The sequence below is a fragment of the Myxocyprinus asiaticus genome, chromosome 8, assembly GCF_019703515.2.
Source record: "Myxocyprinus asiaticus isolate MX2 ecotype Aquarium Trade chromosome 8, UBuf_Myxa_2, whole genome shotgun sequence".
Taxonomy (NCBI): domain Eukaryota; kingdom Metazoa; phylum Chordata; class Actinopteri; order Cypriniformes; family Catostomidae; genus Myxocyprinus; species Myxocyprinus asiaticus.
This window is the reverse complement of record NC_059351.1, coordinates 32,827,393-32,840,593: the sequence shown is the minus strand read 5'-3', so window position 1 is coordinate 32,840,593 and position 13,201 is coordinate 32,827,393.

The following is a 13,201-nucleotide window of genomic DNA, read 5'->3' as shown; positions in this document are numbered from 1 at the left end:
ATGAGGCAGGTGTAGGGTAATCAGTCCAGGCATGTGGGCACTTGGGAAATGTAGTTCAATGTTAATATTCAGGTGAGTGAGACCTCCGGTGGTCGATTGAGGAATCTTCACCTGCATTCATGACAATGCCTATGGGTACTCTATGAGTAGAATTCACATGAGGTTAGTAAAATAAGTTGTTTTAACCACTTGCTGATGATTTAAAGTAATATAAATGCAGATTTTTTTTTTTTACATTTGTCTTGTTTACATTATGAATTCATGACGCTAATGCGCTAACATGCTGTATGTGGCCATAATATGTGCCGGTTAAACTAGTAAAACTACTGCAAATATGAATGTATAAAAGTGTTAATGTGCAGAATAAAGACAAAAGAATGATGATAGAGGCATATCTTATATCAGACAGATGTGTGAATGGCTTTTGCTGCAGATGGCATGAGTGAATGGGCACTTAAGAGTATTTGAGAAGATTTGACTCCTTTAGTAGACTAATTAAAAAAAATAAAAAATCGCATGACATGGTCTTAAAAAATATCTCTAAGAGAATTATCGTACAGATGTAGATACAACATACATGCCATATGTTCATGTTGACTGATTTTGACTGACTGAACAACATAAACAGAATGAGCTGTCGGCCTCAAGGTAGGTGGAGCTCTAGGTCACACCTACCAATGATGTAGACCAATGACCAATAAGGTGTTTAGCAGCCGGTTTTCCTAAAATTCGTTTTGGCCAAATTTTGTTCTAAACGATGTCACACCCATTTGTTCTTTGATTTCGTAGGAAGTATATTGAGGCCTTTAATGTTGACCACTTTATATCCACATCAGCAATTAAGGTAATTATCTGGTTAAGCCTTTATTCCAAAAAAGAAAAGTTTAAATGCTCCATAAAGTGTAGCCTACATCTTTTCAGAATATTCCTGCTCATGTGATACAAAGAAACTGAAACATGCACATCCTTTTTATTCCCCTTTAAACTGTACTAAATTTGAGGACGTTGAGTGTTCTTGAACTCAGGAAAGGTGCTATATAAATTAAAAACAATTATTATTATTATTATTATTATTATTATTATTATTATTATTATTATTTTCACGCTATTCTCTTCTGGAAAAATTAGAGAGGCTCACTCTTGCCATTTAATCCACTGCATTTAGCTAATTCTGAACATGTAATTAACATGTAATTTAACAAAAAAATGATGTCCTTCACGTTATGTTAAAATATGTGTGCACAAATCAGCATTGAGTGTATCGTAAAAATCCCTGATATTACAGGACACCTGTTTGTAGGCTATATTGATTTATTATCATTTATTTTATGTTTGTATTTAATATTCACTGCAAAATGTATGCCTGACATTTCACAATTGCTTGACACCTCGTGCCTCCAGAACAACGTTGTTATACATGCACAGACATAAATGAAAATTATGTTTCAGCAGATATTATTGAGAAATCACATTGAACAACATTTTTCACAGTTAATGTAGCCTACATTTTCAACCTCATCTAGTAAGAAAAAAAAAATCTAAAATAATAATTGAATTAAATAATAATTATAATGCTTGTTATTTTTATACTTGTTATTATTATTAGGTTAAACCCACCCACATCCAGTTCTGTTCGAAAACAGACACAGATGCAGATATTTTTGCGATAGTAACAGATGCAGATACAGATACAGATAATAGCTTTGCTGCACACCACTAGTTGCAATTTTCAAATGTGGACACATTCAGATATTAACATACCATTCAGCGTAATAGAGCCTTTACTTTCCCATGTACCAATACTTAATTGTGGAAGCACAGAATGAAATCCTTGTTACGGACAAATTAATTTAGACTTTTCTGTACCTTCACTATACAGTTCAAATGCAAGTTTGGCAAGATGCTAAGGCAACTTTGAATAAACCAATACAAAACTACAAAGCCTACTTTATATTTACAGTGTGGGTTTGGACTTGATTTGGAGTTTTCTAGATGTATATGTGTGTTCAGGGACTATAAGATCAGGCTATATTCATGCTTGTAAATCCTAACCCAACAGTGGCTTTGTGAATTTGTAAAGTTACAATGCAAAACTAATAAAACAATGTTATTGGAACACTGGGGAGTGTTGTTACTGTTTGAGGATGGTTGAAACTGCCAGGAAGACTGATTTCATACTTGGTGCTTTTGAGAGACCCTTTATTAAAACAGGCAAGGACAGTTTTCTAACATGTGTTACTTTAAATAGTATATCTCGTTTAAGAATCCTTCTTACTGAACATACAAGCAGACCATATAAGTTGTAACAGAGACATGGAAACAAAATAAATGTATTCCCCAAATACATGCTTATTTCGTTGTTCTGATCTTTATCAATCACTGAAGATGACTGAAAAAAGGTGGGTTTTGTGAGTGTGTGTTATTACAAGCTTAAATCCCCATTTACCTGAGGGATTACAACAGAGAATGAGAGGCCTGTGAATCAGATCAAAGCAGAAAGCGCTCTATAATTCCAAGAGGGTGCTTTATTAGAAATTAAATAAGAGAATTAAGAATTACTTCAAGGTTCACGATCAGTGGCTTTCTTAATTTAAACCATGTTACTCCTTATTAGACTTTGCAATTACAATTACAGCCTGAGTTATTCGAAGGAGTATGGTGCATGAAATATGAAATGAAGGAAGCAAATCTATTCCAATTATTCATGATACGACCGGCTGACTCTGTGGCCTTTTCCCAGTGAATAAGGTGCTTTAAATGAGGGAATATTGAAACGCAGTGATCTCAAAGCATTATGTGGAAATATAAGGTGGCCAATATAGTCTCATTTTAAGCAGGTTAATAGCTCTTTATAGAAATGGTGTGGAAACACTAAAGTTGAAGGACCCATATGGTTGGCCTTTATTCTGCCAGAATAATAAATGACATTATCTTTTATAGGCATCACCAGCCACAGTTTTGCTGGTTGAATCCCAATTGAATTCTGAGAGGTAAGAAATGAAAATGGTACTAGGCTTTGGCACCTAATTCACACCTTCCCTTCTTGTGAGGCAGAAGGCAGGAGGAGGCAGGAGGAGACATGAAGCAGGAGGAAGGATATGGAGGAGGGTCAAACTGGAGTCCATTGATTGTCTTCAACATTCCTGGAGTCATTCCAAAGGGTAGGGTCATTGTCTGACTTATCCTGAAGGGTTCCTTGTCTCTTAGCTGCAAAATACAACTGACAATTTACTTTTATCCTGTGTATAGGCATGCCTCATGGTCAGGCCCACACAAAATCTGTGCCCACAGAGATCAGCAGCAAGCTCCCTCACCCATCATTCACAAATATCCACATCCCACAAGCTTTGCATGCATTGATTTTTTAAAATATATTTTTTGGGTTAATTAAATTATGCTTTCATCTACCAATCATAGTATAAAATTATTACTTCTGTTGAATTGACCATGTTTAAATCCATTCTATAGAATTCTGCAGATATCCCCCAAAATCAGCATAGAAAATAAGAGTTTGTAGATTTTGTCTGGGCCTACTCATGGAGAAAAGCTTTTGGTTTTAAACACCAAAGCATAGTTCAACATGTGAACCATTATGCTGTCAAGACCTGGAACTACTTCATAGCCATGCATTTACTAAAAAATAATTGCACACCTTAGAACGTCTGTCAACCAATCAGAATCAAGCATTCAACAGACCCATGGTAGAAAACAATATAATGTTTAGCTGTAACATCCACTGCATACACTGCCTGGCCAAAAATAAAGTCACCATTTGGATTTAAATAAGTAGATACTTAAGAGCTTAAGATTGGATCATTATTGCAGTGATTAATATGTTTCAGCTGGCAACAATTCTTTTAACCCTAACTGATGCAGTGTGTAGCTTCTCATTTCTTATACAACCATGTCGGAAGATGTATCCCGTGGTCGTGGAAAAGATGTTACTGTGTTTCAGAAGGGGCACATTATTGGCCTGCTTCAAGCAAAGAAAACAACTAAGGAGATTTCTGAAATCACTGGAATTGGGTTAAGAACTGTCCAGTGCATTATTAAAACCTGGATGGATAGTGGTGAACCATCAGCTTCGCAGAAGAAATGTGGTCAGAAATTGTTTGTTTTTTTTAATCGTAGATCACTTAATTGCTTGGTAAAGTCACATTGTAAAAAATCGACAGTATAACTCATGGCTATGTTTAAGAGTGAGAGCATTTCCACATAAACAATGTGGCAAGAACTTTCAGGATTGGGACTTAACAGCTATGTGTCCACAAGAAAGCCACTTGTTAGTGAGGCTAATTGAAAAAAAACTATTTCAGTTTGTTAGGGAGCATAAAGATTGGACTGTGGAGCAATGGAAAAAGGCCATGTGGTCTGATGAGTCCAGATTTACCCTCTTCCAAAGCGATGGGGTAAGAAGGGAAGTGCGTGAAGCGATGCACCCATCATGCATAGTGCCCACTGTACAAGCCTTTGGAGGCAGTGTTATGATCTGGGGTTGCTTCAATTGGTCAGGTCTAGGCTCAGCAACGTTATGCCGCAATAAACTGAAGTCAGCTGACTACCTGAATGTACTGAATGACCAGGTTATCCTATCAATGGCTTTTTTCTTCCCTGACAGCACAGGCATATTCCAGGATGACAATGCCAAGATTCAGGGAGCATGAGGAATAATTTTCACACATGAATTGGCCACCACAGAGTCCTGACCTTAACCCCATTGAAAGTCTTTGAGATGTGCTGGAGAAGAATTTACAGAGTGGTTCAACTTTTCCGTCATCAATACAAGATCTTGGCCAAAAATGAATGCAACTCTGGATGGAAATAATTGTTGTGATGTTGCATAAGGTTGTAGAAACAATGCCACGACGAGAGCGTAATCTAAGCTAAACGTGATCCAATGAAATTTTAGAGTATGCAAAGTTTTTTTTTTTTTTTTTTTTTTGACCAGGCAGTGTATAACACTGTTTCTTTAACCAACAAAATGCCAACAAGTTTACTTTTTACTTAACATTCCTAGGAAAAAAGTACACTTTCATAAATATACTCACGCTCATGCACACAAACCCCCTCACAGTGTGGGAAGGCTGTTTTCTCACATATCTTGTGATTTCGACTTTGTTGCTAGGCCAGACACAATTAACAGCCAGTCTCCCCAACAAACCAATTACCACCATTAGAATCTTCCAGAATACACTTCCTCTCATCTCTCAAGTAACAAGCATTCAGACATTCCAGATTTGTTAAGCTTTATAATGGGGGACTCTAAATGTGGTGAATGGAATTCAGTTGTCTTGTTATCGGATGCATCCGATCAACTAACTCTCACACACACATCTGCACAAACAATCAGACAGGGATAACACTTTCAAAGGAAGGACTGGTAAACTAATGAACACTGACAGCGCCCCCCCAAGCTGTTTGCATTTCTGTCAAAATGCTAAGCATTAAATAGATGGTGGAGTCACATGTGCTTTTATCTCCACCAGCATGACGAAGGTTAAGAATGAAGCTAGGGACCCTCTCGCAGAAACAGTTATTGTCTAATATCATAAACCTTTTCACAGCTACATTTAAATTCCTCTGATGGTATTCTAATCATATCTTAATAATAGGGTAAGTAAGGACCAGTCTGGCACTAATCATTTTCATAGCAGAGATAATGAATGCTTGCTTTTTGATCAAGGTTTATTAATATTGTAATTCGTGAGTATAATAAACAATGAGGTGTGCACAGAGAAATCGCATTAATTAGCTGTCATTAAAAAAAGAAGACTGCAAGGTATATACAGTATAGTACCAGAGCAGAGGTTTTCAGGGTTATGGGGATTCCCAGGATTCCTCAAGGAGGTGCTAGGTGGTACAGGGAAACATTTGATAAATAAATACATTTAAAAACATACTGTGTAAAACCGATTTATGGAGGGCCAAAGTACTCCAAGTGAAACAATTAAATAAACAAACAAATAATTAAACCAATAAATAAATGTACCAATTTATTTTTGATTTTTTTTTTTTTTTTAACAATAAATAAATACTGTAAACCAATCATTAAAATGTACCCCTGGATGAGAGCACAGAGAAAAAGAGGAAAAGAAAGAGAGGGACATAGAAATTGAAAGACTGAGGTATCAAAAATCAGTTTTCAAACTGCTTTGTGCCCTCATAATCAGATGTGTATTTGATGGGGTAATTGTCACAGATCATTTACTCTTGGCCTGCACAGTTGTTTAGCATGATATAAACTTCCATCAAGCTTGATAGGACATTTAAAAGTTGGAGATGTAACATTTGTCACCACCAGTGAACTGCAAGGACTTTTGAGAAGCAGACTGTATGCACAGCTTCATAAGTCATACCATGAGCAGCAAAACACAGTGCAAGAGTGACATGACGGACATGCACTTTCTCTCACGTTGTGGCCCGTCATATGCAGGTAGGTGGTCGACACCGTTTGAAAACAAACGTGGTGACAGAAAAGCGTGGCAGGGCTCGAGAGGTACATAAATAATGGTAATTATGTGTGATGCGCTCACTGGCAGCTGACCTCGGGAGCCGATGTCCATGAGTGCACATCCGTGACTCGCTCACTAGGCAGTACAGGCGATTGAGTGGAAAGCAGGCGAGATTCGGGAGGGTGGAGGAGAGGAGACAGACAGAAGGCAGAGCAAGGAGGAGAGGCAAGGGAGGGATATGGGGAAGGCTAATGTATGTTATGGCTGGTGAGTGCTAAGTGCAGCTGTAAGCTTCACAGGAACATCAAAACACAATTGAGTGGCTGAGCACTGAGCTCTCAGAGTACAGCAGAAAAAAGAGAGAGACAGAGAGAGGAAGAGAGACAGAGAGAGTGAGGATGGAAAAATGACTCACATCTCCCCTGCATACATATGTTTGGAATACATGATTGTACTCTTACTATTAATTAGATTGTTAAGAATAATTAATTAATATGCAGAGATAGTACTAGGCCATTCATAGATTAATGCCCCCACAAAGTGTAAACAATGTGGCTTTGTGGCAAAACACTGCATTGTTTGTATGAGCATCCTGACCAGTCTGACATAGCAACATTGGCTCAACCAAAGGCAGAACTGCCAAATATCCTTGAAACCTCTTTGAAAACGGTCACTTATTGTTAAATTAAGTTTGGTGGCACAGAAATTACACACTTCACCTTTAAAGAAATATTCCGTAAAAATTATGATTTAAACAACTTTATAGCTCAAAAAATAGACATAAGTTTCAACAGAATTAATATAAGTGCATTTATAAAATTATTAGCTTCATATTTCTGCCTTTAAACCATCCAAAACTGAACTCCATTAGAACTGTAACCTGGATATTTGCTTTTTATAAAGAAAAGAAGGGACGAGTCAAAATTATTTTTGTGATAATTAACATTTGACACAAATTCTGTCAATTGAGCTTGCACTGAACCCAGGATATTCCTTTAAGTTGAAAGCAAATACATTTTTGTTGGGCTAAAATCACTAAAGTAATCCATTAATGAAAAGGGTTTATGACCCTGGCTTTTCAAACTAAACATTACTACTAAACACTTTTCTTTTCACATCTGCTGGCCCGAGCCCTTTATTTTTAGGGGCCACACATCAAATGGCTCTTTAATGGCTCTTCCACGATGTCTTCCCCTCAAATAGAAAAGAGAGGAAATGAATAAATAAAGTGACCTTTGCATAGTAAAGTGCAATCATTTGCTCTTAAAAATGGCTGTAGAGTTTTTTTGTTTGTTTGTTTGTTTGTTGTGTCTCTTCAGGTTGTATAAAGACTTCTCGATAGCTCGACAAGAAAATGCTGTCAAAATTTACAGAGGCTTTTTAAAAAAGCCCAAGTTTTGCTGTGCTGGTACAGGGGAGACTTTAAGGCTTCCAGTATATTAGAAACCTATTGACAAGTTATATAAGAACTGCAGTAATCTCTCTCTATCTAGACATCTAGCTTTCTCACTGCTTCATACTCAAGGTTTTCTTAGCTCTTTGTCCTTGCAAAGTTCACTGCTTCAGACTATGTGAAAAAATAATATTTCAGAGGAGTGCTGAGAAAATAACTAGCATAAAATAGCGTACTCATTTTGTTCAATCTAGCCACCCACTGTTTCCTTTGACAGCAGCTTGTTATGTTTCCCAACTGTTCAGCTTCAGCCACTTTGATGAATTGCAATCGTCTTAGCTAATTATCAAACTTCCCTGCCATTCACCTGAGTGGAAAAACAGATCTATAACAAAATTTGAAAATGTTTGATACTTCATGACAGACTTAGGAACCACTTTATCCTAAACAGCCACGAGGTAAAAGAGAGCTCCTCCAGCCATTGTGATAACTGAATTTATGGCTTGGAAGGTGGTCAAGGTCACTCCAGTGAACTGATAGTGAATTGACAGGTTATCAGGGGTATTGTCACAGTTCTGTCTGTGGGTGTGTGAGTCATGACTGGTCAGTATTGTCAGATTTTTGTTTCCTTTAGGGCTCACGTCTAATGCTATGAGAATAAAAGGGAATTTTCTCACAAATCACTTTAATGTGGTGGCTCCCATGAGAGAGATACCATGCTGTGATGCATCAGAATTTTCTAGTAGGAAGGCATTTGAGTTTCATCTTCTTCATGCTGTTGGTTTGTAAAAAGTGTGTTGGAGAGTGTACAAGACTGTGTAATTGTGTATGTAGTCAAAATATTGCCAACAATATCTTTCCTTTTTCCTATAGATTCCATTTTTGGACATTTAAGTCATTTGTATAACAATGGTTCATGATGGTTGACTAGCTATCAACCAACCAACTAGTTAATTAGTGAGGACAAGATATTTGCTAATAAGAAAAATGGATACTTTTTTGGCACAGCATGCCGTACTTTAGCTGCTGGACACTTTTCATGGTACAACCCTCTCAGAGAAGATGTGCATTTAAACAAATCCCATTAAAGCACTGACACGAGAGCCATACACATGGAGACAGACATCTTTGGCTGTTGCATTGGCTGTTTTTTAGCATCTTGTGCTATGAGCATTGGGTCATATCAAATTAAAAAATACAGCGTGTAAAAATAGTTCAACTTTTAAAAATGCACCTTGAGATCCTACAAATTAGTGAGTTTAGAGGTGAACACTTCTACAAATAAAGAGCTTAAACCAGCTGGTTTGCTGATCTTAGCTGGGTTTTGCTGGTCTTTCAGCCTGACCAGCTGAAAAGTGCCCAAAACCCCTTCAAAATCAGCCAACATTCCAGCCTGACCAGACTGGTAGACCACCTTAAAGCAACAAACCAGCTTAGGTTGTCTTAAAATGTTTTTTTCAACAGGGAAATGCAGTATCTGGATTACATGGTACTGAACCATTTATCATATGGATTTACATTTTGTAAGCTTCCTCTAAGCAGCAAGGACAGGCTCCTGAGGCAAGTGAAAGAGAATATGTATGTCTAGAAGTTTTTTTATGAAATTGGCATGTTTTCATAAATACTCCCTCTCTAGCTCCAGAGATTAGAAATTGAGCCATCTTTCTCTGAAATTAGAGCAAGAGTGCGTGAGAGAGAGAGAGAGAGAGAGAGAGAGAGAGAGAGAGAGAGAGAGAGAGAGAGAGAGAGAGAGATGGAGAAAAGGAACAAACAAAAAAATAGAGAGATATATATTGGAGAGATTTTATCTTAATGGTTAGCCCCTTAAGCGCTTAAACTCTTGAGACATTGTTCTCTTTCTCCCCGGAGGTCTCAGCTCATTTTAATAATGCTCCTTTGATGTACTAAGTGTTTGTGTCATGGAAGGTTAAAAACCAAGGCCCCTCAATGGCTTGAGTATTCATCTCTTCTTTTTCAGCCTCCCACTTGCAGTAATTTGTACTGTGGCTTTTCTACTCAGACGTCAGTGAGGAGAAATTGGTCTCATTCAGATGCAGGCAATTCAGGTATATCAGTTAATTATTCATCATGTAAACGCATACATTGAAACTCCAAATGCCTGACTACCTCAAAACAGCAGAAGATGATTTTTATTGCATGCACATAATATAAGACAACATTAATAAATTTAAACCTCTATTGGTTAACTGGTTATGGTGTAACAATGCAATTAAATTTTAAACTTTAATTGAACTGTTGGAGCAGCGTCTCAGTAGTGCACGTGCTTCAAACATATTGGAGATATGGTGTGGCCTGTGTAACTTTCCAATCATTTTCCCACCTCTCTTCCCCACATAAAAAAGTCTGTAAACATAAACAAAGTTAATACTATGAAAAACATTCTGTAAAACCTAGGACTAAGAGCATAAGCATTGAAATGATATAGGTCATATTAATTCAATGAAGCACTGGAACTCTGCTTCACATCGTGCTTAAGAACACCCCTTAACTGTGGTAAAATCACAGAGTGGTTTATTACATTTATAAAATGGCAGCAACATCCCTTATCAGACAATTTTGCATCAATTCAAGAGAGAACACATTTCCCTCAAACACCACTGAATGTGTGTTACATGAGCAACCTCAGAGACGTGGATTCTAGTCTCGTGGGAACCAGGAAGTAATTGCATTGAAATAGAAATGGTGAGCGTGATGCAGACGTTGCATTTTCGCTCTGAAATTAAATTTTTACTCCACTGACGGTTAGGTTTAGGGTTTGGATTAGGGGGTAAATTGAATAAAATATAGCTTACATTACTTTTGTATCACATTTACAACTTGCTTTTGGCACCACTTTGTGGACATTTCAGCCAGTAAACTAGAGCTCACATGTGCTCATACATTTAACAACACTACCAGCTTTGACCATGGTTGTTGCCCAGCCCTGCTCCTTACTTACATTGTAAGACGTGTGATTATTGCAGTTATGGATGCCATGATGTTGACAAAATGACGAAAACCAAAAAAAAAAAAAAAAGAAAAAAAAAGAAATGGCTCAAGGGCCCGATGTGGCCCACGGGCTGTGTGTTGAGTAGTGCTGACCTACAGTATATTTTCCACAGTATAAAGTTGCTACCCTCTGTGCCAATGATATTCTATGTGTTTATCATCGGCACACATTGTGTATACCAGCCCACATCACAGCCACAGTTATCTCTCCTGCAACATTTCCCTGTTCCTCCACCAGCTCTGCCATTTCAAACCGCCGGCTAAACACCCACACAGCCACACAGCTAACCCCTGAGAGGCCGAAACCAAGCCTCTGTGCATGTGTGTGTATTTGTGGTGTCGTGCTTTATGAGGATATCAAGTATAGCTACTGTGAATGCTTTAAAGAGAACAGGAACAGCCGGGAGGGACCACTGTCTCTGCTCTCTGAGAATGAGAGGAGAGATCAAAGAGAGGAGGAGGAGGGTAGAGGGAGGATGAAGAAAGCGAGAGAGAGAGAGAGAGAGAGAGAGAGAGAGAGAGAATAAAAGTGAAAGAGAGAAAGCTTCACTCTGCCTGAAAGCTAGATCTAAAAGCCTTTGATCCTCCAAAACAGTGACCTTTGCATGAACCAACAGTTTCCTCCCATGGAGACCCTGCCAATATGGCATAGTTCTGATTAAAACACAACTTCATTTGAAGTTGAATGAGGTTTTGATTGGCTTTCATGAGTTAAATAAGCCACGAAAAAACAGGTTATTTTTCTCAAAGATAGAGGCTAATCCTAATTAAAGATAATAAACCTTTAAAAATGAATTTGCTTTAGATGGATGAGGCATTTACACTGAAAAGGTCTGTCTCCATGCCTTTTAATAAAACCAATTGTCTACTAAAGTTAAAGGCAAATATAATATATCAATTTAAGACAAAAATGGAAAATCAGGTGTGGCCTTACCCTGTTAAGTTATAACCTGCAATTGTTAGCTTAAGGAGCTTTTTCCAGTTGATCTAACCCTTAATATTAGTTTTGTTTGTTATAACCTAATGTATTAAGGTGTATTCAGTGATGTTAAATGTTTCAGTGTGTTACCACATGAAAATTTTTAAGTGCATACGACACTTAAGTGTGATGTCTTTGCAGAGATGGTTATTACATTGAAAATAATAATAATAATAAATAATCAATAAAATTAAAAAAAAAAAAAAATTGCTTAATGTGGTAACTGGTAACATCCAAATTAACTGATTTGATTCTATTTAAAATAATTAACATCACTGGATCAACCTCCATACATAATATTTCATCAACAAAATTCATTTTAAGGTTTTGATCAGGTGCGAAAATAGCTCATTAAGGTAACAATTGCTGGCTACCACTTTTTACACACACACAAAAAAAAGCTTGTGTGGTAATATCTAAATGAACTGATATTTATTTAGTTTGATTCATGTCAAAAATATGGGGGGTTGGGGGGGGGGTCATGTGTCTGTCTGCAGGAGAGGGAAAGCAGTAAGGCTCCTCACCTGGACTGTAATTACTCTAACACCTGTCTCTCATTATAGTGATGGTGGAGGGAGACCTGATAAGGCTCGACAGAGCGGCAGAGGAGAGAGAGAGTGACAGACCAGATTCTACGGCTGTGTCTCATTTGGAAGGCTGCATGCTAGGTAGGATGCGTCCTTTGAAGGCTGCAGTATACCGAGTGTCCTCCTTTAAACAAGCCTCATTTAAACAAGACAGCCTTCATAGGACAAAGAGAAACTTAAAGTAACATGGTTGCTATGACAGCACGCCACTCTTTATCATGCGGGAGCACTTTGAGTGAGAAGGGAACAAAGTCCCTTTAGAAGGGAATGTATGAGGTACATTTTAAGAGAGTTATAATGATGTAAAGAGAAAAGAAAATAGATTTTACAGGTGTACTTTTAGTCTAATACTTTATTTTAATTATATATTAATATAATTATACATATTATATACTCTGCACCCATCTACTGAGGTACTTCGACTTGGGAATTAACATTCCTTGTGTTTGAACATCATATTTACGGTCAAATTGGCGTAATGTTTTTTAGACATTTCCGTTGAAGCAAAGTATTGTGGGTTATGAGTGCCCACGAAGGATACACCTCATGCATCCACCGAATTCCCGTGAAAGAAGGTTGCATACGAAGGCTGCATTTGAAGTGTCCTTCTCGCTTTTCTGAAATGAGACAGCCTCGATGACATATGCGGCCGACAAATGCAACCTCCGGAGGACGCAGCCTTCCAAACAAGACACAGCCTTGTCTGTTACCGCTTTCCCTCTCCTGCAGACAGACACATGACCACGCCCCCCCATGCCACAATATGATATAACATCACAGA